Below are 23512 nucleotides of genomic sequence, written 5' to 3' on the forward strand. Positions count from 1 at the left end.
GGAGTATGTGTACCACACTGCCTCCTTCAAGGCTAATAGCATCCCACCTCTTTCAAAGAATCATTTTCTACCTCTCAAATCCAGCCACACATGTCCTGCCTGAAGGAAACAGAAAAGGTATGAATTTGACCAACAGGCATAGGTGTTAACATTGCCAAGATTCTTATCCACTATCTTACATTCCATAAGCCCCAAGCCATCCTAAGCTAAAACAAAAGACATTCCCTTCAAACACAAGGCTATTTTACACATCTGTGTAATTCATGTGCACTCTAATATTCAGAGGTAAAGGCACATCACCTGATAACATGATCTTGGCCCTATTTTAGGGAAACAGTCTCTTAAAAAAAAGTTCATTTCATACTTTGACAGACTTATTAGACTATTCATTTAACTCCAACTCAGAACAATGAGAAACAATACAATACATAACATATTGTAACCTGTTTCTCAACAAATATTATCCTAATCCTAAATTTTAAGCAATTTTTGACAACGTATGTTTGTGAGATCTTACTAGATTAAATTAAACAATATTACTGCTTGCCTTCTTTTGTACACATTTGACTTTCCACAGTTGAATCCATCACCAACTTCACTGAGGCATTGAATTTGACAGCAGTTGCTTGGCAACAAAATTAGTAGTTTTCTCCATTGTACCTGTGGCGCTTGCATTCTCAAATTTTGGTAAAATTCACTGATATACAACTTTACTTGGTCCAACATCTAAAAGAGTCCAAACAATTGCTGAAAAATAATGGCACACTAATAGAAGATTGTAGCTAAGGATATACAGTTATTGGTGTTCGTGTTCTACTGAACTAACTGATTTTAATTGCATGCATGCATGTATGTATGTATGTGTGAGTGATGGTATTCTACAGGTTCAGCCTGGTTCGGGCGAACCGATAGTAGAAAATGCTACCATTTGGATGAACTGGTAGTAAAAAAAACAGCTACCAGTTTGGTCGAACTGGTATTTCTTTTTTTTTTTCCTCCTGACGATCAGCTGTTCCAATGATCAACTGTACCGGGATCTTACTGCTTCACCCAGGAGGCTTCCCTGAGGCCCAGGAGGCAAAAAACGGATTGGAGGGGCGCTGCTGCAAAAAAAGAAGAAGCCATGCCCACCCAGCCACATCCACATAACCGGTAATAAAAATATTTGCATCCCACCCCTGGTATGTATGTATGTATGTATGTAGGTAGGTAGGTAGGTAGGTAGGTAGGTAGGTAGGTAGGCAGGCAGGCAGGCAGGTAGATAAAAGGTATTTTTTCTTATTTTTTCAATTAGTATAAGTGCCCACTCAACAGGAGTCAGAAAAGCAACAGCAACAAAATATGAAATATGCTAGTCAGTAGTGTAATAAGATACATTGCACCATAGCCAGTTGAAGCCACCAAAGACCAGGCAGGCTCACAAGACTTCCTAACCCAGGAGAAAAAACAGGCCTTTAGACAGGATTGGAACCATCCTGATCTCTAAGACAAAAGTTGTTCCATAGGCCAGCCGTCATAATGGAAAAAGGCAGTAGAGAACCAGTTTGATCTAATGGTTAAGGCACCAGGCTTTAAACCGAGAAACCATGAATTTAAGTCCAGCCTTACCCAAGAAAAGCCACCTGAATGATATTAGGCCAGTCACTCTCTCAGTCCAATTCACCTCACAAGTTATTGTTGTGAAGAAAACAGGAGGCGGAAGGAGCATTAGATATGCTCACCATCTTGAGTTGTTTATACACAATAATAAAGGAAGGATGTAAATAAATAATAGCATATGGTTCTACCAGAGGACACTGTTTAAGCAAAGGGAAAGGGTCTTGAAGCGTGCCAACTCTATCAGATCTTATCAGACAGGCAAAGATAATCATATACTTATCCGCTATATAAAACATTTTAAGGTATAAAATTACATGTTTATACTTCAAAAATGTTAGGCTAGTTGGATTTATATTTTATTACGCTTTTCACACACTTATCTTTTATACTGATTTCTAAAATCTATACCAAAGATCAACTCAAAATCTTCAACTTGAATCAAAGCAGGCATACAGGAAAATATAGCCAAACCAGTTCTCTGCACTAAAGGTACCTAATTAGAACATAAAAGACAATGAAGACCAAGTCCCTTTTGAGGAAAAATATTTCAGCAAAATATTTAACTGGAACCCCTATAAATACTACTGTACAATCAAACTGAAAAGAGAATGGAGCATCAAATTATTAAAGAAATGAGAGGAAAATGAAGCATTTAAATATCGAGTATTCAGAGCCCTGAAAAGACACTTGATGTGCTCAGCTATAATAATTACAAACCAAAACTGACACTGTAATAATGCAGTTCAAAATAATTGCTCTACCACTATTCCAGGTCTGGTGCCAAAAAAAAAAAAAATCCAAATTTTCTATGCCAGCTCTTAATTCCTGTATATCTATTTTTTAAAAATGAGATCTAATGCTCCTTTGCACCAGTGAACATGTTCTGCATATTAATATTTGGATGGCATAAAGCAGACAGATCAACTCCACAAAGCATCCATGCAAAGTCTTTTTAATTGGTTCATCAGGCATCCCGTCAACTCACATTTATGACAAGGCTCTTCTTAATGTCCAATCCTTTGCATATCTGAATTGTGGTGTAGGAAGATAATAAGGTCTCAACCCCATGATGACTGAAGCAGCCGCATGGTAATGGCTTCAGGCAAGAGTGAGGGAGCCTCCCCCAACCCAACAAAGGTCAATTTAGTGACCAATCAGGATTACAGATGTGACCTCATGACATGGACTACATTTCCCAGGATACCTTAACTACATTTACCATGATGCATTCCCTTAAGGGGACAGCTCACAATTCCTAACTAACTATCCCAAATCCCATTAACTCTAAACTATCTGGACAGCACAGAACAATTCAGTGGAAAAAACTCAAAAGACTGCTAGAGAAGGTTCTCAAATGTTTCAAAGCAGTTTTGTGGGGTATGATGGAGAAAAATTGCCAAGAGCTTCTACTGACTAAAGAAAAAACAGAAGCAGAAGAGTCCATCTAATTAAGTAGTTCCACTTTAATTTGGAATACTACTTTTAAAAGCAGCAATTTTGAATTATTTCAAAAAGTAACTGCTGACTTTCACTACAACTCCGACAACTTTTGCCATTGACAACGATAGACGAAGCTTCTGGAATTTGAAATCCTAAACAACTGAAAGGTACTGGATTGCCTCCCTCTGTATTAAGCATTACCCTGTTCCTTCATACACTAGTGTTTTAGCACAAATACTTTCTATATGCTCATTTTCCTATCAACAGTACTTTATAAATAAATTTACTACTCTGGGCACAGGAATTTAAACTAAAACATTAATGCTTGTTGCAAGAAACGCTATTCTACTGAAGCAGAAGCTGGCGATTATCATTCAGCAGTTTTCTTCCTTACTATAAGAAGGACAGTTGGCTGGGAAATTCTCTGAATTGAAGTCCAAAAATATTAAAGTCACCAAGTTTGAGGAATACTGGGCAATACTAGCTGACTGATTGTCAGGCTTCAGGATTTCAAATGCTCTCAAACCTCACCACAATATAACACTTGGAAAATAATATCACTGACTGGAAGAAAAAAAAGTACACATTATCATTTAATTCCCACTATTTTAAGATATACATTTATTTCATAGATACGACAACATATCACTACTTGCTTAGCAATCTTCATATGGTGAATTAAACTGGATTTTGGTGGGGAAAAATAAATTAACATATATTTAGATTAGAGCCATCTTAATCTTAAATTGTTTTCTAATAATTTTCAACCTGAAGCTTTTAGCTCTACTACAGCATTTCTAAATCTTGCTGCAGCTGAGGTGACAAAAATCCTATGGTATGTAAATTTTAATTCTATTTAAAAAAATTCCTTAAATTGTTCTTTTTGTTTGTGGCTTTATGTTTCATATATTTTTTAAAAAATGCTGTTCAACACAAGATAGATGGAACTACATATAAAAAAGTTTATAATCCATCAACTTGAGTATTTATTAAAAAGTTTGTCTTCAGAAAATGCAGTATTAAGAATAACTGTACTATCCAATGTATGATGTTTGTGATAAGCACACAACTTCCTTTCATATTCATCTATAGCCAAATAAAACACACCTGCATCCGTGAAGAACTGGCTAGTCCCACAAAAGCATTGGATAATCACATAATTTGTGGTTCTTTGTCATCCTGACAATAGACATTTTCCCCTCACAAAATTTCAGCAGGAAATGCTGCTTTCATCCATACTATGGAACATTTTGCAATGATATAGACAGACTTCAACACCCTCTAGCTGATGGATTTATTATTTATTTATTTAAAACATGTATCTAGCTGCCCATCTTATAACAAACTCTGGGAATCTCCCAATCAAAATAAAAACACATTAAAACTATTAAAATCAAGCACATAAATACAAAAAAACTGAAGCCAATTTAGCTTTGATATGCATTCATCTCATCTTATCTTATTAGAAATTGTGGAACTCAATGGGATTTAAGCAGTCCATTGAAAAGTGGAAATCCATCCTTTGCAGTTAAGGTGTTGTGTATCTTTCAAGTCTAAAAGTTGAGCCTTTAAAATGTAGCCTACAGGTTGACATAGCTTGCTGAAAAGATATTTTCAAGCAACCAAGATTTTAAAGCCTATCTCTCTATATTAGATTTGGTTCTGTGTTATACAGAACAAATCGTATTTTCTGCAAAGCTTAGGAGAATCTTTCCAATCAAGCTCATAAAACTAAATCAGAGGGTTTTTAAGAAAAAGAATGGGTGGTATGCAGAATAATTAAACAAAGCACATTCAAATAGAAAATATAAATTTTGATTTTATAAACGAGACAGCAGCTACTTGGTTTCTATTACTTGCCATGCCGTAACTTTAGCCCTTGGTTTTAAATCTACTCTCTCAAATATAGTTTGCACAGGCACTTGACAGTAGCGTCTACAGTTATATTTCGATTTCATTGCCACATGTTCCTTGATTATCAAGGAATAAATGCATAGAAAGCAGGTTTACCTCGAATGCATAATGAGGGCACTCTAAAGGTCATGAAATTTCAATTTTCTTGATTCAGAACTATTCATTTGACACATAGAAGCTGCACACTCCACTAGGAGTATATAGTCATTAATTTTACATTTTTCCCAGTAGAGTGAATTAGCTGTGCTTACACATGCATTCAGACCCAGCAGAGATCAGCTTACAAAACAGCCCTACAATCCTGGGAAGGGGGAAAAAAAAGACACGGTTGCTTTAAGAATTCAAAAGGAAGTGCTTTGCATGCATCCCCACATTCCAAATCACTTCTTTCAAAGACTTGCACAAACTTATACTTTGCCTCTGTATAAAATATTTAAAGCCAGCACATTCTCTATTGGTTATGAATGGGGGGCTGCTTAGTCTTTATAATCCCAGTTGAAAGTTGCAGACACTAGAAAATAACCACTTCTGATCAGAATGCAATAGTTAATGTCATAATGCAACATAACCTTTAGGATTTAAATGGGAGGGCAGGGACAGAGAGGCAAGAAGCTAGAATGTGACTTCTTCCAATTTCTCATGCATTATAGTCAAGAAACTGAGGGTTGCTAGATGACTTTCAAGACCTAGCTGACAATCAGACATACTGGTAATCCGTGTTTAATGACCAGTTGTTTAGCAAGCATTCAAAGTTACGACAGACCTCAACAGAGTAACTTACAACTTCCGGCAGTCACATTCCTCTCACAATCACATACTGGAATTTTGGGCAGTTAGCAACCAGCCGTTTGCAGCATCCTGCAGTCACAAGGCAACGATTTTTTGTCAGTTTCCACCTTTTACTTCCTGTTTACGGCAAAAAAACCCAAAACCACTCACTGAAGAAAATGGGTTTGCTAAAACAACTACGGCAAAATCAGGTGTGGTCATTTGGTGACCCATAAGATCAATTCAACTGCCTGTACTGACCTGTTCTGTTAACTCAGGAACTATTTACCTCGTGTTTCTTTTAAAAAAAAAACTGGGGAAAAACTTATTTAAACCTTTCAATTTATCATTTGTGCTCTTTGGATATACATGGCACAACACTGATTGTTTTTTCTAATCTATATACAGCTATCATTCTCTCAGAGAGACAGACAGACAGACAGAGAGAGAGAGATGGATGTATTCTAGTGGGGGTGGGGAGAATAAAAGTACCAAAATCTAAAATCAACTCTTAGATGAAAATATAATAAAGAATTCAGAAGTACGTGGTATATTATGGAAGAGAAGAACTATGTTTATTGCAACAGTCAACGCATGCCTGCTATACGAGGAAGAGGTACACCAAACAATGGGGAAAACAAAAATATTGATATAACTCAAGGGCCTCAAGGTAGGAAGTCCTAAGGATCTGATTTATTTGGGGGGGAAGCAGGGCAGCCCTTGTCCCTGAGGTTATCTCTGTTGTTTAACGAAGCGGCCCCTTTCAGGAGAGGCAGCAGAGATGAGGAAGCCCATTGTGAAGGTGGTGGGATGTTGAGATCATCAGCGGATGGAGGTGAGAAGGTTGGGGTTTCCGTATGCTGCAATTCCCTTGGGAGTGCTGCCTTTGGGCTGTACCATGAGCAGGTGAGGAGGCTCCTGTTCTTGGTCTAGATGGGGATAGAGAGGGTCCAAGGACAGATAGGGTCAGTTATAGCCAAGTAGGATTGCATAGAGAGATGGTCACCTCTAAAAGACATCGAAGAAAAGGAAACCGTTTCTATTTGTTTGTTTGATTGATTGATTAATTGATCAGGTCAGAATTGACTCTGGGTCTGGACTAGTCTCTGCAGGTTTTTTTGCAACATTTCTTTGGAGTGGCTTACCCCTTCCTTCTTCCTAGAGAGAGTGACTAGCTCAGGTGCACCCAGCTTATTTGATAATTATGGCAGGACTAGAACACACAGCCTTCCTCTTTTTAGCCTGATGTCCTAACCACTACACTGAACTGATTCAGACGTACCATTCTATTTGCTATATTTTCTCCACCCAAAAAAGTATACTTTTAAGATTTTTTTAGGCAATATCTTTAAGATGGAGGAAGCTGTAATAATTTTGGATCTCTCTCTCTCTCTCTCTCTAACTATATTACAGAATTCCAGATGTAAGAGAGAAAAGATGCTTGGCACACTTGTATTCTGCTTTCAACCCTTTTTGGCAGGGGTGGGCAAACTACGGCCCGCGGGCCACATCCGGCCCGTTGGTCTTTTTAATCCGGCCCGCCGAAGATTGGCACAGAATTAAGGTTTGATGTGAATGATTGAATGATTGCATTCATTTGATTTTGACTTGTAACGACAGGCATTTCGACACCAGGTGGTGGCCCGTCTGTCAAATTTTAAAAGTCAACGAGGCCCCCCGAGCCAAAAAGTTTGCCCACCCCTGCTTTTTGGTATCTCTTCCCCAAATTATACCACACCAGTGGAGGTAGCCAGACAATCCCAGAAAAGGGGGAAGCTGATTTAAGTTGCTGCTGACGGGTTATGAGAAGGCTTCAAAGTTTGTTTCTGTTCAAATCCAAGGAATGGGCGCAGGTCTGTTTTATAGATCCTGTAATTAACACTAACTCTTAGACTCGTATACTGCTCCATAGTGCTCTACAGCACTTTCTGAGCGGTTTACAACATCAGCATATTGCCCCCATCCGTCTGAAGTTGGTAAAATGTTCCTCATTTTACCAACTCCGGAAAAATGGAAGGCTGACTCAACCTTGAGCTGGTCAGAATTGAACTCCTGGCAGTTGGCAGAATTTAGCCTGGAATATTGAATTCTAACCACTGCCACTACAACTCTTGATACAGTCTATATATATTCTAGTCCCCAAGGGGGGGAGGGGAGAAGCATATAATTAAGCCATTGATATATTGTATGAGAATAATTTGGCCAAAACCATGTTAAATTTGAGGTAGAAGCCAAACTACAAGTCTTTAAAATATTTCAGACTTGCATATGTTAATCTTTCTCAGCATATTTTTATGTAGACACAAATCTGTACACTGATGCCCATGATCCTAATAGTGACTACAAATCAAAGAAATTGGGCCTTTTGTGATGCCAAATTTCAACAAGCGTTTCTCATCTCTTGCATGGCAAGCAGTAACTGTCAAGAGTCTGTCCTCTATACAACTGTTATGATTCAGAAATCCTGCTTTGAACATATGCATCTGGGCAGTGTAATCTCTTAAGTAGCAGATCAAGGGTTTAAAATAGGAGCCTTTTAAACAGCAGTGAAGGCTTGTGGGAGGCAGGAAAGAGAAGTCACACGGTAGCAGCAATAATTAGCACAATCTTTCCTTTGCTTAAATAAGTGAGACAAAATTGAAATTTATATTCATATCAATGAAATTTAGACAAGCACTTTATTTATTTATTGGCTTCTGCAATAACAGGACTAGACTCTTCCATGTAGAGGTTTAATTACCTTTACGGTTTTTAATCTATTACCAGTTCACTAAATATTGAGAGAGCTTTTTCTAAAAAGTTGCAAACCAAACACACCCCTTATCTGATAGACTAAGATGTTTCTCCCTTTCTGCCAAACACACAAGTTGAACTTTCCAGTTACATCTGAATACGTAAATCCTGAAACTGTTTCAATCAGTGCTATGAACGTATGAAAGGCCATTCATACATACATTGTAAAATAGTTTAGTGACAACAAAGAAATCCAAGATAGGCAGTGGACAACCACCTTTATTACAAAAGAGAAAATCTTTCCCAAAATAAAGGAGTTCCATATATATTATGAATATATTCATTGTTAAATGATTGCAGGGAACCAGGACAAAATATAGCTCACATTAAATTAATAACAGCAAAATTAAATTAAGTTACATGCAAGAAAAGACTGTTTGCATTTAGACTTAAATAATTCAGTAGCCAAATAATGACTGATCAATATTTTTCCCCTTTTCTAACAGGGGTTTATTCTGATCATGAGTCCTCTTAATCGTTTTTTCCTCTCTAGTATTTTCAAGCAGTTAAAAGCACCTCAATATTCAGGTTCTCTCTATTCTGCAAGAGGAAAATGTGTGGTAGTTCCAACTGGACTATTCTGCTTTTCAAAACCGTATGTCCAACACAAATATTCATTTGAAAACCGTATTTATGACTAATTAACAAAAGAATATAATAGCATAATGATTAAAAAGAGAAAATAATGTAACATTTTTAAAAGCTACTTTTATGTGGCAATTCAAATTCCATATGGAGAAACTAAAGCCATCATAGTTGAGAGCACATACCACTATGAATTTCAAATGAGTCTACAATTGTAATATTCTGGATATTGACAGAACAGGAAATGGATTTTTTCTGATTGCCTAATACTATTACATGATGAAGTATATAAGCAGAAACTCTCATCCAAACTGGGGGAAATTGACTACAAGTAGTCCTCAACTTACAACAATTCATTTAGTGGCCATTCAAAGTTACAACGGCACTGAAAAAAGTAAATTACGACCATGTTTCACGGTTATGACCTTTACAGTATCCCCCATGATCATGTGATCAAAATTCAGGCACTTGGCAACTGGTTCACACTTATGACCATTGCTGGGTCCCAAGGACATGTGATCCCCTTTTGCAACCTTCAGACAAGCAAAGCCAGATTCATTGAACAACCAGGTTACTAATTTATCAACTGCAGTGATTCACTTTACAATGGTGGCAGGAAAGGTCATGAACCCACTTGACAAATGTCTCAGTTAACATACATTTTGGGCTCGTTTGTGGTTGTAAGTCGAGGACTACCTGTACTGACTCCTGGTAACTGTTTGGATTAGCCCCTGCAATTTTCTCAGCAAGATTGTGGAAGTGATTTGCCACTGCCTTCTTCCTAGGGCAGAAAGAATAAGTGATTGGCCAATGTCACCCAACTGGCTTGGGGTCTAAGAAGGGACTAGAACCCTCAGTCTCCTGCTTTCTCGCCTTAACCATTACACCAACTGGCTCTTAATGCAAATTAGCCCATTCATATAAGAACCCAAAATGATCTCATGTGTCATTTCGAGACCAAAGTGAGTCTCTTCTTAGGATTGTAGCTCCATCCTTATATTATGCTTAACACCTCTATCAGGTGCTTTAAATACAGAAGGCTGACTGGGGTTATAAAATATTGAAAATTAAACCTTGGAAATACATTGCCATGCACACCAGAAAGGTCAACTCTATCTTTAAAGGGAATAAAGCCTTGAACAATGTGCCTTTGTATGTAAGCTTGGACGAGTAGTGAACCAAAAATTAAATCAGACATCTTGGTTTCTGAAGCAATTACATAGCCGGCATAATACGATACAATAAAGGACTAAATTAGTTTATTGAAAAATATGTCCCTGAGTTCAGTGTGACCTATTGAATAATAGTGGTGTTATCTTCTAATCATTGTGTTTAGAATTACAGGGAGAATGTTTAAAAGATTGTGAGGCGTCAGAAACCATGGAAATTTTTTCAACTGTCTTTTATCAAAACATCATTTCCTACGTTACAGTTCTTTCTCCAGAATTCCATCAACCTTCTCCTACTTGCATACAGGTAGTCCTTGACTTACAACGGTTCATTCAGTGACCATTTGAAGTTACAACGGCACTGCAAAAAAGTGACTTATGAACGTTATTCACATTTTCAATCATGCCGCATGATTGACATGATCAAAATTCAGGCACTTGGCAACTGACTCATATTTATGACCTTTGTAGTGTCCTGGGGTCATATGTTCACCGTTTGTGACCTTCTAACAAGCTAAGTCAGTAGGGAAACCAGATTCACTTAACAACCGGTTACTAATTTAACAACTGCAATGATTCACCTAGCTGTGGAAAGAAAGATAAAATGAAGCAAAGTTCACTTAACTGTCTCACCTAGGAACAGAAATTTTGGACTCAATTGTGGTCATAACCTGTAGTTGGAATTAAAGCAATCATAATTCAAAATGAGTCCCCTATAAGTCCTTCTTTATCCCTGTCCTGAACAAACTGAAACCCTGGACTATGAGACTTCAAAGTAAAAAACATCACACTCCAAAAGATTTTGCTCTCAAATGGAAAATATTTAGTTTACTTTACTTTATTGTCATTGCACCTGTACAACGAAAGTAAACGCCATCTTCAGTGCACATCATGATCATGAAAATAAACACAAACACACATCCTTCACACTCCACACATTGAACCGAAAACCTGCAACACTGCATCAACACTACACTATACAGGAGAATTCAAAAGAGCTACTGCCCTGGGATAGAAGCTGTTTTTCAGCCTATTTGTGCTTGTTTTTATTATTCTGTACCATCTGCCAGATGGTAATAGTTCAAAAACAGGTCCATCCCAGGAAAAGATGGATCTTTGAGAAAGTTTTGAACTTTCTTAAGGCAGCGAGAGCTATAAAGTTCTTCCAAAGAGGGGAGACGGCAACCAATGATCTGGGCAATGAGGTTAACCCTCTGGAGTGCTTTCCTATCTGCCACTGTGCAATTGGCAAACCATACAGAGATGCAGTAAGTTAAGTTACTCTCTATGGTGCAGCGGTAGAAGGTCACCAGCAGTTTTTCATTCAACTGTTGTTTAACATACCGTGTTTCTAATAAAATAAGGCCGGGTCTTATTTTTTTTTTGAGCCCTGAAAAAACGGCTAGGACATCTTTTCAGGGGTGACTTAATTTCCTCCCCCACATTCACCCCAACCTAGAGAGCCCCATGCGCACTCACCTCTCCACAAGGCTGCTTCTATTGGCCGATGGAAGCTCCCCGAAGGCAGAGTCACTAGCCGCTTCTATCGGCAGGTAGAAGCGGCGGCGTGGAGAAGTGAGTGAGCATGGGGTGCTCTAGGTGGGGGGGTGTGGGGGTGAGGAAATCTATCTGCCAGTAGAAGCGCCCTTGTGGCGAGCGCCCACACGCATTCCCCTCGCCATGAAGCCATTTCTATCGGCCAATGGAAGCTCTCCAAAGGCAGAGTCACCAGCTGCTTCAGGGCGAGGCGTTGCTGCCCGCGGAGTGCTCCTGACAGGCGCGCCCCACGTGCACTCCCCTCGCCACGAAGCCGTTTCTATCGGCCGATGGAAGCTCCCCAAAGGCAGAGTCACCAGCCGCTTCTATCGGTCAGTAGAAGCGGCCTCAGGGCAAGCGCCCCACGCACACTCCCCTCACCACAAAGCCACTTCTACCAGCCGATAGAAGCGGCTGGTGACTGCCTTTGGGGAGCTTCCATCGGCCAATAGAAACGGCTTTGTGGCGAGGGGAGTGCACGTGGGCACTCGCCCCGAGGCTGCTTCTAACAGCCGATAGAAGCGGCTGGTGACTCTGCCTTTGGGGAGCTTCCATTGTCCTACAGAAACGGCTTTGTGGCAAGGGGAGTGCGCATGGGCGCTCGCCCCGAGGCCACTTCTACTGGCCGATAGAAGTGGCTGGTGACTCTGCCTTTGGGGAGCTTCTATCGGCTAATGTTCTACTGGTAGTAGAATGGGGTATTCTAGCCTAGGCTACCTGCAGGGCACTCCTAAAGGCAACTTTTCTCCCGCCCCTCCCCCCCGTTTCTCTTCACCTCGTGTAGTTTTAACGAACAATGTGAGAAATGGTGGGGAAACGCATGGATTAAATAGGCCTAAATTTTGGGGGTGGGGCTTAATTTCACCTCATGCCTAGAAATCATGCTGGGCCTTCCTATTGGTGGAGGCTGTATTGTTGGAGAAACACAGTACTTGTGAGGAGCAAAGTGCTCTTTGGTAATGCATTCTTTCCCTGGAATATTCATTAACTGTACAGCTATTCCTGGGATATGACAAAGGATCACAAATTATAAGAATGTCCCCAACCCTCCAGTTAACGTAGAAAATAATCTCCAACACAGGATCTCGGGTGCATTCTCAAGAGACTTAGTTAAGATGATATCCTAAAGAAACTGTATAGTATACCATACCATTCTCATTACCAGCTTTATTTTGCTAAAGAACACTAATTCTTGTCATGGCATCTCTTTTTCCTAGACCGAAAGCAGTCTCAACTATATGTATTACATATAAATCTAGACCATATGTTTGATCTTAATGTTTTTCTGCTATATAAGCATTTAAAAACATTTAAAAACAAAACAAAAACATGTAGCCTGGCATAACAATTTTTAGTAAGTCAAAAAAGTGAGACCCTAAAGTAATATGCAATCAAGTACAAGATCTTGAGGTTCTGAAAAAAAATAATTTCATGGCTGCTTTCTCCTGTGAGACTACCACTCGGCATAGAGTCCATATAGTTAATGGCAGCCTGTAGTCAAAATACTGAAATGCCTCTTTTTAGTACTATGGCCAATAGGTAAATACGTCATCTTAAATTGTATCATTTCTGAGCACTGATTTACAACCACATATTCTCAAGAGCTCATTTAAGCAATGTCGATTGCCAAGCAAACTTCAAAATTACTTTATTCTGTATTTAGAATGGCAAGCATCATCACAGATTTGAATAATTACAGGAATTTTTCTCCTTTCATATAGGACTGAGAGGAAAACCAACAGACAGAAATACACCGTTTTTATACCTATTTCCTCATAAAGGGGATATATGTAAGATTTCAGCTTAACTACCTGATTTTTCCATATTTACTCAGAAGTTCCCATGAAGTTTAAAGGCATGCTTATTTATAAAAAAGACTTGCTATTAGCTTTGAGCAAATATACACAGACAGAAATTCCAAGAATACCTAAACATGAAGATCTACTAAAATTTGAGTGTATTTGCTGGACAAGGTGACACATTATATCCAATTCATGGATGCACTGCATCTCTTTTATACACAATACTGATTTGATTCCAAAATCTTTGCAAAATGTAAACAGCCATGTTTCACTGGGGAAAAAAATTACACTTTGGGGTTAAGATTTTGCATGCTTTATAAACAACGGTACCTAAGAGCACGATGGATCTTAGCTGCATTATCCCAATTAGAAACTGGGAAGTAGAGAGGATTGGGGGGAGGGAAGGGGAAAGCAAAGATTTTAAGGGATCAAGGGGCAACCAAAAGAGTACATTTCAAAATCCAGTCTGTATAGCTCAAATATGTTGGCGAGGAGAGAAATGAACATTCCGGACAGGCATGTTGGCTTACTATCCAGGGAAAAGGAGTTTAGATGTGTCCAAGGACACCAGTGCCCTATTCCCCAGCTGACTTCTGACATTTAATAATAATAAAAAAAAACAGAATCCAGTGGCTCGACCATACAGAAAATCCTGAGCAACCCGCCCAATTCTAAGGATTCCTCACTACCCTAGTATTTTTTTCTTCCTTATCTTTCAAGTGGAACCATGATGCGAAGGAGAGCCCATGTGAGACGAATTCCTCCGCAGTAACAACCTCCCAGCGAAAAAGAAAGGAAGGAACACGAAGTGCTTAAAGCCTCCTCTCTCGATCCTTTCATCCGCCCACCCGGTCCTGAGTCCGTGATCCGCAGCCAAGCAAGCCGACAATCAGCACCAGCTGTGCCTTAAGCGGGCAGGACGCTTTTGCCCTCAAGCCACCACCGCCCCAGAGGGATGGAATTAAAAGGAAAGCCTCTTTTCCCGGGTCATCTTTCCAAGGCGGCGGCGGCGCGGTTTATCGCCCGGCTCGCGTCTTTTAAGGAGCCAAGAGACCCCGGGGAGGGGGGGGGGCACGGAGTCCCGTGCGAGACCTTACTGCGTACTTCGCTGGGTTTGGGAAAGAGAGCAGCCCTGCTCTCTCGCTTCCCCTCGGCCTCAAAAGCGAAGACGGCAAGCTGCCCTCCGCGTTTGAAGGAGAAGGGGCCGTTTTCGCACCAGCCAAGAGGATTCATTTCATTAAAACAAAAGGGGGGGGGAAAGAAATAACAAAAATGAAGAAGCGAACGCGCCCGCTCCTCCTCCTCCTCCTCCTCTTCCTCCTCCTTTTCCTCTTCTTCTTCTTCTTCTTCGTCCTCCAATCCAGCCGCTCCAACCCTGCCTCCGGGATAGGGGCTCCCCATCCACCGATTCACCACCAACCACCCTACGACGGAAGGCTTCCCACCCCCTCCCCCCCAAAAAACCACCACCCTTAAAAGCCGCTGCTTTTTAAGAGAAGCAGAAAGTTAACCGCTGCTCCTCCGGCCTGGCGCGCCTCTGCAAACCAGCCCGGGAACCCGAGCGATTGCCGCGCGCAAGCCTCTCGCAACCGGGGAATCGCGCGCTGCTGCTGCCGCCGCCGCCGCCAGACATTTGGGGGGGCAGACGCTGGCCAAAGTTACGGGTCGTTTCTCCACCCCACCCCCGTTTCTCACGCGCTTGCCTTGCCAAATTCCCCCCACCTCCCCACGGTCAGAGCCCACCTCCCACACGTAGACGGGACCCTGTGCGGGCAAGTCCTCCTTCCCACCCCACCCTTGCCTTGGAGATGCGCCGGCAGTCGGTAGCAGCTCTCGCCTCCCCCCGTCGCTCTCCCTCCCTTCCACCCGGCTGGCCGCCCCTTTCGCGGCTTACCTGCCAAGAGTCAGCTCGCCTCGCCGCCGCGCTGAGGCTCTCGGAGGAGAAAGCCCGTCTCCCCACTTGGACGCGGCGCCCCTCGGAGCGCCTCCCTCCCCCCCGCCGCCTCGATTAAAAAGGACACGCCTGACGGGGGCAAATCTCCAGCGGGGCCAGAGGAGGCTCCTTCATCTCGCGGGTTTCCTCGGCCGGCTTTCTGCTCCGCTGTTCGGGGTGGAGAGGGCTTCGGTTCCCCACTCCCCCCTCGCCGCCACTCCTCCTCCGGGATGAAACGAGAGCAGCGTCCACACCGCAGCCGCCGCCGCCGCTGCCGGGGCTGTTACTAATATTATCAAACCACGGCACAGACGCGAGGCAGCTCGGCTAAGTCACGCCCCCTTTCCCCCCCCCCTCCGGCTCCGCCTCTAAAAAATCGCCCAGGGGATTGGCTGGACCTGGGCTGGAGCCTTTACGTAATCGACCCCCCCCCTCTCTCTCTCCCTCTCTCTCCGCCCAGAGAAGTGAGGCGGCAAATGGGTTACGCGAGGCGAGTTACGCTCTCCCTTCTGCGCCCTCCTCCGCCAGTAAAGGAGGCCGGTCCGCCTTCTCCTTCGGGCTGCTGGGATCGTTTACGTAACCGGCCCGCCCTTCGAGCTCTTTTGAGCGGCTTTGGCGTGCCTGGACCATCCAAGTCTCCGAAGGGAGGAGCGGGGTGGGGATCTGAAGCTAACGAGCTGGTGGAGAGGGAGGGGGCTTTCCTTTTATCCCTTTCGCGTACAACGCCGTCGCTGTAATGCTGCCTTGCTTTGCTTTGCTTAAAATGGAATCTGCTTCTTTCATGACTGGGAAGATCTATAGTTTTGCTGCGGGAAGCATGGATCTAGGAAGGCGTGGGTAGGTTGCATGGTATAAGCGCACCAAGGTGCCTACCGTCCCTGTCCTATGGTTTCTTTTATTTTTCTTATATGTATCCATTTCATGCAGGGGTGGGATTCACATTTTTTAACAACCGGTTCTGTGGGAGTGGCTTAGGTGGTGGGTATGGCTTGGTGGTCATGTGACTGGCTGGGCATGGCCAACTCAACACCCCTCACATTGAGGCACGAATCTCCTCGCCTGGTCTCTCATGACTGTGGGGATGCTGCAATAGTTGTAAGTGTGAAAAAGGGTCATAAGTCACTTTTTTTCAGTGCCATTGTAACTTTGAATGGTCACTCCACACAAGCAAAGTACCAGCAAAGGAGGGGAAAAAAGCTCCAGAGACGTTCCAGAGACAGGAAGTCTAGTCTTACCAAGAATGTAATAAGGGTTAACAGAGAGGCAGTTTCTGTAAGCAACACCAGAATGTTTCCTGCCTTCCTTACAGGATTAGGCCAGTAATTTCTTCTAACAACCGGTTCTAGCGAATAGGTGCGAACTGGTAGAATCCCACCCCTGATTTCATGTATTCATAATTATGTTTATACTTATACCTATTATCTTGTAAGCGATTGACAAATCAAATTAAATAAAAATAAATAAAAGTATAGAGGGTCATCATTTCCCCTTTGGTTTCTCAGTAGGGATGCCATACTGCGCCCCCTGTGGGAGGACCTGGCTTTTGGTTTCACTCCCTTCCCCTTAGGATTGGATCCTAGCTTAGGATGAGTGGCTTTTTTTTCTTAATCGAAAACTGAAGGTTTTGCTCCTGAACGCAACAACCCAAGCTTTCTGCGCCTGTTCCTTGGCTGTTAATCCCAAAGGTTTTTAAGTAAGACTTAATTGCAATAATTACACGTGTATGGCAGCTTTCCACGGGCATCTTCAGGCTGATGGCCTCTGGGGATCCTGGAACTACATTTCCAATCGACCCAAACTATATAGCCATTGCTAAAGACAATGAATGTTGTCCTGAGGGCAGGAGGCTTGGAGACGTGTTGTATATAGGTAGACTCTTATGACTTTGTGGATGCATCCATAGCATTCTCCCTTCAGTCATAAAGAGCCGTTCTGTATTGTCTTGTAGAGTTTCACTTCCCCAAACTGTTGTACAACAGTGTATCATGGTTGTCTTTTGCCTGGCGCCAGTGTAAAAACCTCCCTCTGAAAAAGTTTTGACCTGCTGTGAACATAATTAGTGTGATATCCTTGTTGAAATAAGGCAAGTGGGTACATAAATCCACAGAGATAACTGTCAGCCGGTGATCAATGCCTTAATCCTTAACCCATTTGGTGGGGAAGAGAAAGAGTGAGGCAGCTGAAATAAGCAGATGTAATCGACCGGTGAGCAGAACTTGCTGGCAGACAAAAAGGGAGCAAGAACTTCCCTTGTAACCCTAATTAGCTTTTTGAGGCCAGCCATGATGGGCAAGTGCTTCTGGGTTCCTTATGGAAGGAGCCCCTTCACACATGGTGACTCTATCCATGCAGTTTTGTTGGCAATGCTATAGAAATCATTTGCCTTCCAAAGGTTTTGGGACCCTCCATCAAGGCTACAACCCTGACATCTTCTGGTGCTTTCTCAAGGATTAATCAAGGCTGACCCTGCTTACCTGCCAAAGAGAGACAGCATTGGCCAATGCTGCCACCTGCTGAGATCGTTCGTTTTAGTTAATTAAAATTAATATGAGTGTTTTCTCTACAAAGCTTGGAAGAAATAGCAAGCTGGGACCACATTAATATTAAACAAGTCAAGATCAGGTTGTACAAACAGAGGCATTTTTCATTCTCCAACAAAGGAAAAAATATTTAAACGACACATAAAAAGTAATCAGGATGAAGAGACCATCACCATTGTGGTGTTGGAAAAGAAATAGAAATTTTAAAAAATTGAGGATAGTTCTAATATCCTATCAGGCTCATTGTTCTTTTTGTGGAAGTGTGTAAAGAGCTTAGATTGTTTTTAAATAAAAGTTTTGGGATTTTTAAAAAAATCCTGCAGCAGTAGCTTCGTAAAAGAATGGGAGTTTTTTTTTGACACCTCACAAGCCATATTGGTGGCTGCAGAAATAAGAGCAGGTTCTGCACTATTACAGGAATATTAGCTGTCTTCCATTAACCATCATGGCAAAAAGAGTGGTGGGCTGCCCTGAATCAATTCATCAAGTGATAAATTAGAAACTGCAAGCATTAAGTGTAGTCCCCATTAAACACTACATAAAGGTTTTGAAAAATAGACTAATAGTTTGATAGGAAGTGTATACTTTTCTGATTTACTTTTAAATGTTTTTTTCACCAGTTTTTTTTTTTCAGAATGGCAGCCTTCCTAAAGTGGCTTTCAGTGTAGGATAAAGCTATTCAGTACCAATAATGGTCCTATAACTGTAGATCCATTTTAACACATTTAAGAGGTTTAAAAATTAAATGAGTGTTATTCATATTAACACAGAAGTAGGTCCCACGGAGTGCAATAAACCTTAGTCCCTAGTAAGTAACCATTCAATTAGAGTTACTGACTTACTGTTCCATTCAAGTGGAGTACTTAGAATGCAAGAGGAACACCCAAAGTTTAATTGCAGTTAAGCTGCCAACCAATACACTAATGCCTTCCCTTTTCCATGAGGTAGAGGAAAAACCAGATAACTCTGCAAAAAGGCCAAGCTTGTTGGGAAAAAAAAATGCAGGGTTAATTTCCTCCATTTTTTAAAACAGGTTGATCTTCTTTATGGATTGTAGGTCATTTTTTTCCTACCAAACAATACAGATGATTGCTTTCCACATCCATAAACATCTGAAGTGCTATACAGAGGTGACGGATCCAACAAAACATAATACATTTGTTATCTTTGGGATGTAGTCACTTGGATTGGTTCCTGGGGTTGCAAAGTATTATGATTCCGGATTAAGTATTACCATATCAGTGCCAGTTGCTAAATGATCATCAAACATAGGTAGATCTAAAATTCATTATCTAGTTTATAATTTAGCAAAATATGCCCTAGCTCACAATCGTATTGAGACACATCTATGGGTCTATTTGAATGCAAACATTGAGATCAGTATATAAGGTACTGTGTTTGAATGCGCTGACAGATATATCAAGAGAAGTGTTTTTATTTTTTTCAACAAGGCATCCTGGCTACATAAAATAAACTTATAAACATAGAGTAGCAGAACATAGATTATTGTAAGTTCTAGTCCTGGTTTAGTCACGAAAATCAATTGAGGTATTTTGGGCCAGTCACTTTAGGAAAAAGGCAGAGCAGACTACTTCCAAAAATGTCATGGACTTGTTTACAGTTGCCAGGAATCAAAATTCATTGAGAAAGAAAAGAAAAGGAGAGAGAGAGAAAAGATCGAGAGAAAGGAAAGAAAGAAAGAAAGAAAAAGATGCATTCATATAGTGTTCTTCCTAGAATGCATTCTGAACTGTATTGTAGAATATATTTGATTCGTTCTAGCTTAATGATCTTCCCATAGGAGCAGTTGCAGAATAAAACATGCAACCTTAAATGCCTACATATAATTCTGTTAAACTGTGGAAAGGAATTTTAGTGTCTGAGGCTATATACCTTTATAATATTTCTATCCTAATAACTTTTTGTCAACAGAGTTTTTTTAAAAAAGATTATTTGCTGAAAATATCACAAGTATTTTTTCAGCTGCAGAGTTTCAGTTTTACATACTGTATACAAATCCAAAGTATTCGTTCGTACCCTGCTACTGTAATGCAGAATATGCTTATATTTTGTTTGCTTACACTTTGTGCTTTTCCTGGTGATAGAGAGTGAGTGGGTGTCTCCAATAATTTATTTTCATAACCCTGAGAGGTAGATTACCCTAAGAGGGAGTGATTGGTCCAAAGTCATCCAGCAATTTTTGTGCTTAAATGGCAGCCTGGACATGAATCTCTCCATTTAGAGTCCCAACACAAAAGACACTGTTTCTAATTCAGATTATGAACTCTGATCGCATTCTTTTTTTTAACCCTACAAAGATAAAAGTATACATTAGAAGGTTGAATTAACCTTGTATTGCAATATTTTAATGAAATGTATTCCTCTAATGTCCCTTGCACAAATCTTATACTTTTAAAAAAAAAGCAAGACCAGACACTCAGTCTACTGTTTTAACGCTGCCGCTGCCGCTGTACTCAATGATAAACTACATACTTTGGGCAGTAATCCAGTTCTTCTATGACTACAAGTTTTTTTTCCAAGACTCTCAGAGAATACTGTCTAGTTTCTGTGATTTATCTCTGTATAATATCTTAGCTATTTTCTTAGGCTCTTCAGTGCTGTAGATCTCACTTTTATCGTCTATGAAGTATAAATCCAAAATATAGTGTTGAGGAATGGGAGAATGAAAAAGAAGAGGAAACTAATATAATGTACGAGTTTAAAAGATTAGTTTGAATGCTGGCCTGCTTTCTTGAGTTCTTTTCCCTTTTTATTTTAGAATCTGTTCCCATCACCCAAACGCTTGGGTACTTCACAATCTGTTGGTTTTGCTAAAAGTTTCATTATCAGAGAAAAGGTTAAGGTAATGCACTGCAAATTGTTTAAAGGAGAAGGTTTAAAAGCACAGCCAAAAATCAACATTTGTCTCCCGTGTCATGGTTGTCCCAAAGGTGCTTTTCCAAAAGGCAACTGAATTTTCTTGTCTTTTTCCCCCTGAAAATGTTTCTCTTCTCATCCAAGAAGCTTCTTCAATTCAGAACTTAGAATTACCTTACCTTAGATTCTGTGCACACAATGGCAGGGAGAATGGTATGCTTTTTCTGAGTGGAAGACAGAGGAAGCCCATCTTCTTTCATTTAATCTTCACAAGTAACAACCGCAACAGAAGCAAATCCAATTACAACCTTCAAAGAGAAAGAAAATACAAATGTAGACATGACTGGAAAAACTCCAATAACCAATCTTGACAGTTATTGGACATCAGAGTGTCCAATATCTAGTGTCTTCCATTATGCATGATTCTCTCATGTGGCTTGATCAAAATGATCCCTCCCTCCTCAACTGACGATCATAAAGTATCAAACAGCCACAAAGATTTTAGTAGTTTACCTCTTTACAGCATCAAATACATCTTCTTAATTGCTTATACATACCACGTGGAACTCTCTACTAATCTCTTTAATGGAGAAAAACATAGTGTGTTAGATAGAATCCTGCAAATGAGAAACCAAAACAATCTCTCCAATTCTATGAAACTCTGATTCATTTTATCAACAAGACATTGTTTTTAAGTTCTGTCTTGTTGGCTGGGGAATTCTGGGAGTTAAAAGTTCACAAATCTTAACATCCCCAAATTTGGAAAACAATGGTTTTGTGTGTTCAGGGTATTCAAGATAGTTTCTGCTCTGAATCTAATAGTTTTATATTATATAATCCCAATTCAAATCCATGTTGATGAATATGTGAATAATAAATAATGACAGACATACTAAGAAGATACTTATGTCATCATATATTCTGTTTATCACAAGCTATTTAGACAACTTGGTGCCCTCTAGATATTTCATATTGTCACCTTCCCCAACTTTTGTCACAGTGATCAGATGGACAGAGATTACTTCAATCTGTCCCACACCCTCTCTTCCTTTTAAACAGTATTTTTTAAAAAATAAAAACAGTAAAAGAACCTATTTTAATATGTTATATTACCTTTTTTTCCAGAGGATTCGGGAAGGTTTACAGGATCAAGAAGGTTTGCAAGTTTGAACTCTGAGAACACATGAGTGAGTGAAGTTTTCAAGTCCACAAACACAGTGAGGTTCTCCCACTCTTAGACTGGAACAACAAAAAGTTGAATGTACAAGACAGGCTAATGATTTTTTTAAATGATTATCTGCAACTGGTTATTCCATAATATATCCCTATAATAAATGGCACTGCCCCCCAGAAGTCTGTTTTGCTAAAAGTGCAGTGCTATCTTTGCATCAGTTTTTAAAAGGACTATTCTATAAAATATCCAGATCTTAAACTAAATATCTTCTGGTGACCTATTCACACATGCCACTCATTTGTGTTATCCTCCAACTTTTCAGCAAAGAGATTTCTGAAAAAAAGATGCCATAAAATTCTGCATCAGAAATTTGCTGCATGATTTGTTTCAGAGATACAGTCGAACATATGGTATTTGATAAAAACACTTCCAACTTTTCATATGACAATTATAAAGGTGACGGAGTGCTCACCTCCCTGGCCGACATTGGGGGGAGAGGGTTGAAAATACATGCAGAGCACAATGGAATCAAGCAGACCAAGAGGTTCTCTGGGAGCAATAGAAGGTAGTTTAAAGCTCACAGTTGCCTCGAAGCCTTGAAAGATGTCCCAAATAGCAGGAGGAAGAAAGTGGGGGGCAGTGAAGGTGGGGGAAAGAGTGCGAGGCAGAGGAAAGGGTAGGGTCTGAGCAACATGGGCCTCCTCCCTGGGGTGGGATACTACAGGTTCACACCTATTCGCTAAAACCAGTTGTAAACATTCTAAGCAGTTTGGAGAACTGGTTGTTAGAAGCAATTACTGGCCTAATCCTGTAAGGAAGGCAGGAAGGAAACATTCTGGTGTTGCTTACAGAAATTGCCTCTCCGTTAACCCTTATTACATTCTTGGCAGAACTAGACTTCCTGTCTCAGGAACGCCTTTGGAATTTTTTTCCCCTCCTTTGCTGGTACTTTGCTTGTGTGGAGTGACCATTCAAAGTTACAATGGCACTGAAAAAAGTGACTTATGACCATTTTTCACACTTATGACTGTTGCAGCATTCCCTACAGTCATGAGAGGCCAGGCGAGGAGATGCGTGCCTCAATGTGAGTGATGTTGAATTGGCCACACTCAGCCAGTCACATGACCACCAAGCCATGCCCACCACCTAAGCCACGCCCACAGAACCGATTGTTAAAAAATTTGAATCCCATTCCTGCCTCCTCCTCCCCCTATCGTGTGATTGTCCCTTCTGTCACCCCTGCAGGAAGCATACCCAAGCAGCTACATTTGGTGAATTCTTTTGCTTAGCTAATCGTCCCACGTGGGATAGTGACCAGGGAGATTTGTCTTCCAGTGAATCAGGTGTGAGGCAGCAGGGGAGGAGAATGTGAGATGGGGGAG

The 23512-nt window shown here is 40.8% G+C and overlaps 1 protein-coding gene across 8 annotated transcripts in view; it reads right to left on the reverse strand.

The window, feature by feature from the left end:
* GALNT13 (polypeptide N-acetylgalactosaminyltransferase 13) overlaps positions 1 to 15892 on the reverse strand; it is a 228686-nt gene extending 212794 nt beyond the window's left edge. For 4 of the 8 annotated variants that reach the window (XM_087920195.1, XM_087920192.1, XM_087920197.1 and 1 more), the window contains exon 1: positions 15501 to 15876. The gene's annotated coding sequence lies outside the window, so the exon portion shown is untranslated. Of the gene's footprint in view, positions 1 to 5734; positions 5860 to 14710; positions 14758 to 15500 lie in introns of those variants that run through there. The other 4 variants (XM_087920196.1, XM_087920194.1, XM_026697214.2 and 1 more) reach the window with 3 other exon arrangements.
* Positions 15893 to 23512: the final 7620 nt, after the last annotated feature.

The sequence above is a fragment of the Pseudonaja textilis genome, chromosome 1, assembly GCF_049901715.1.
Source record: "Pseudonaja textilis isolate UNSWEBS1 chromosome 1, rPseTex1.2, whole genome shotgun sequence".
NCBI lineage: Eukaryota > Metazoa > Chordata > Lepidosauria > Squamata > Elapidae > Pseudonaja > Pseudonaja textilis.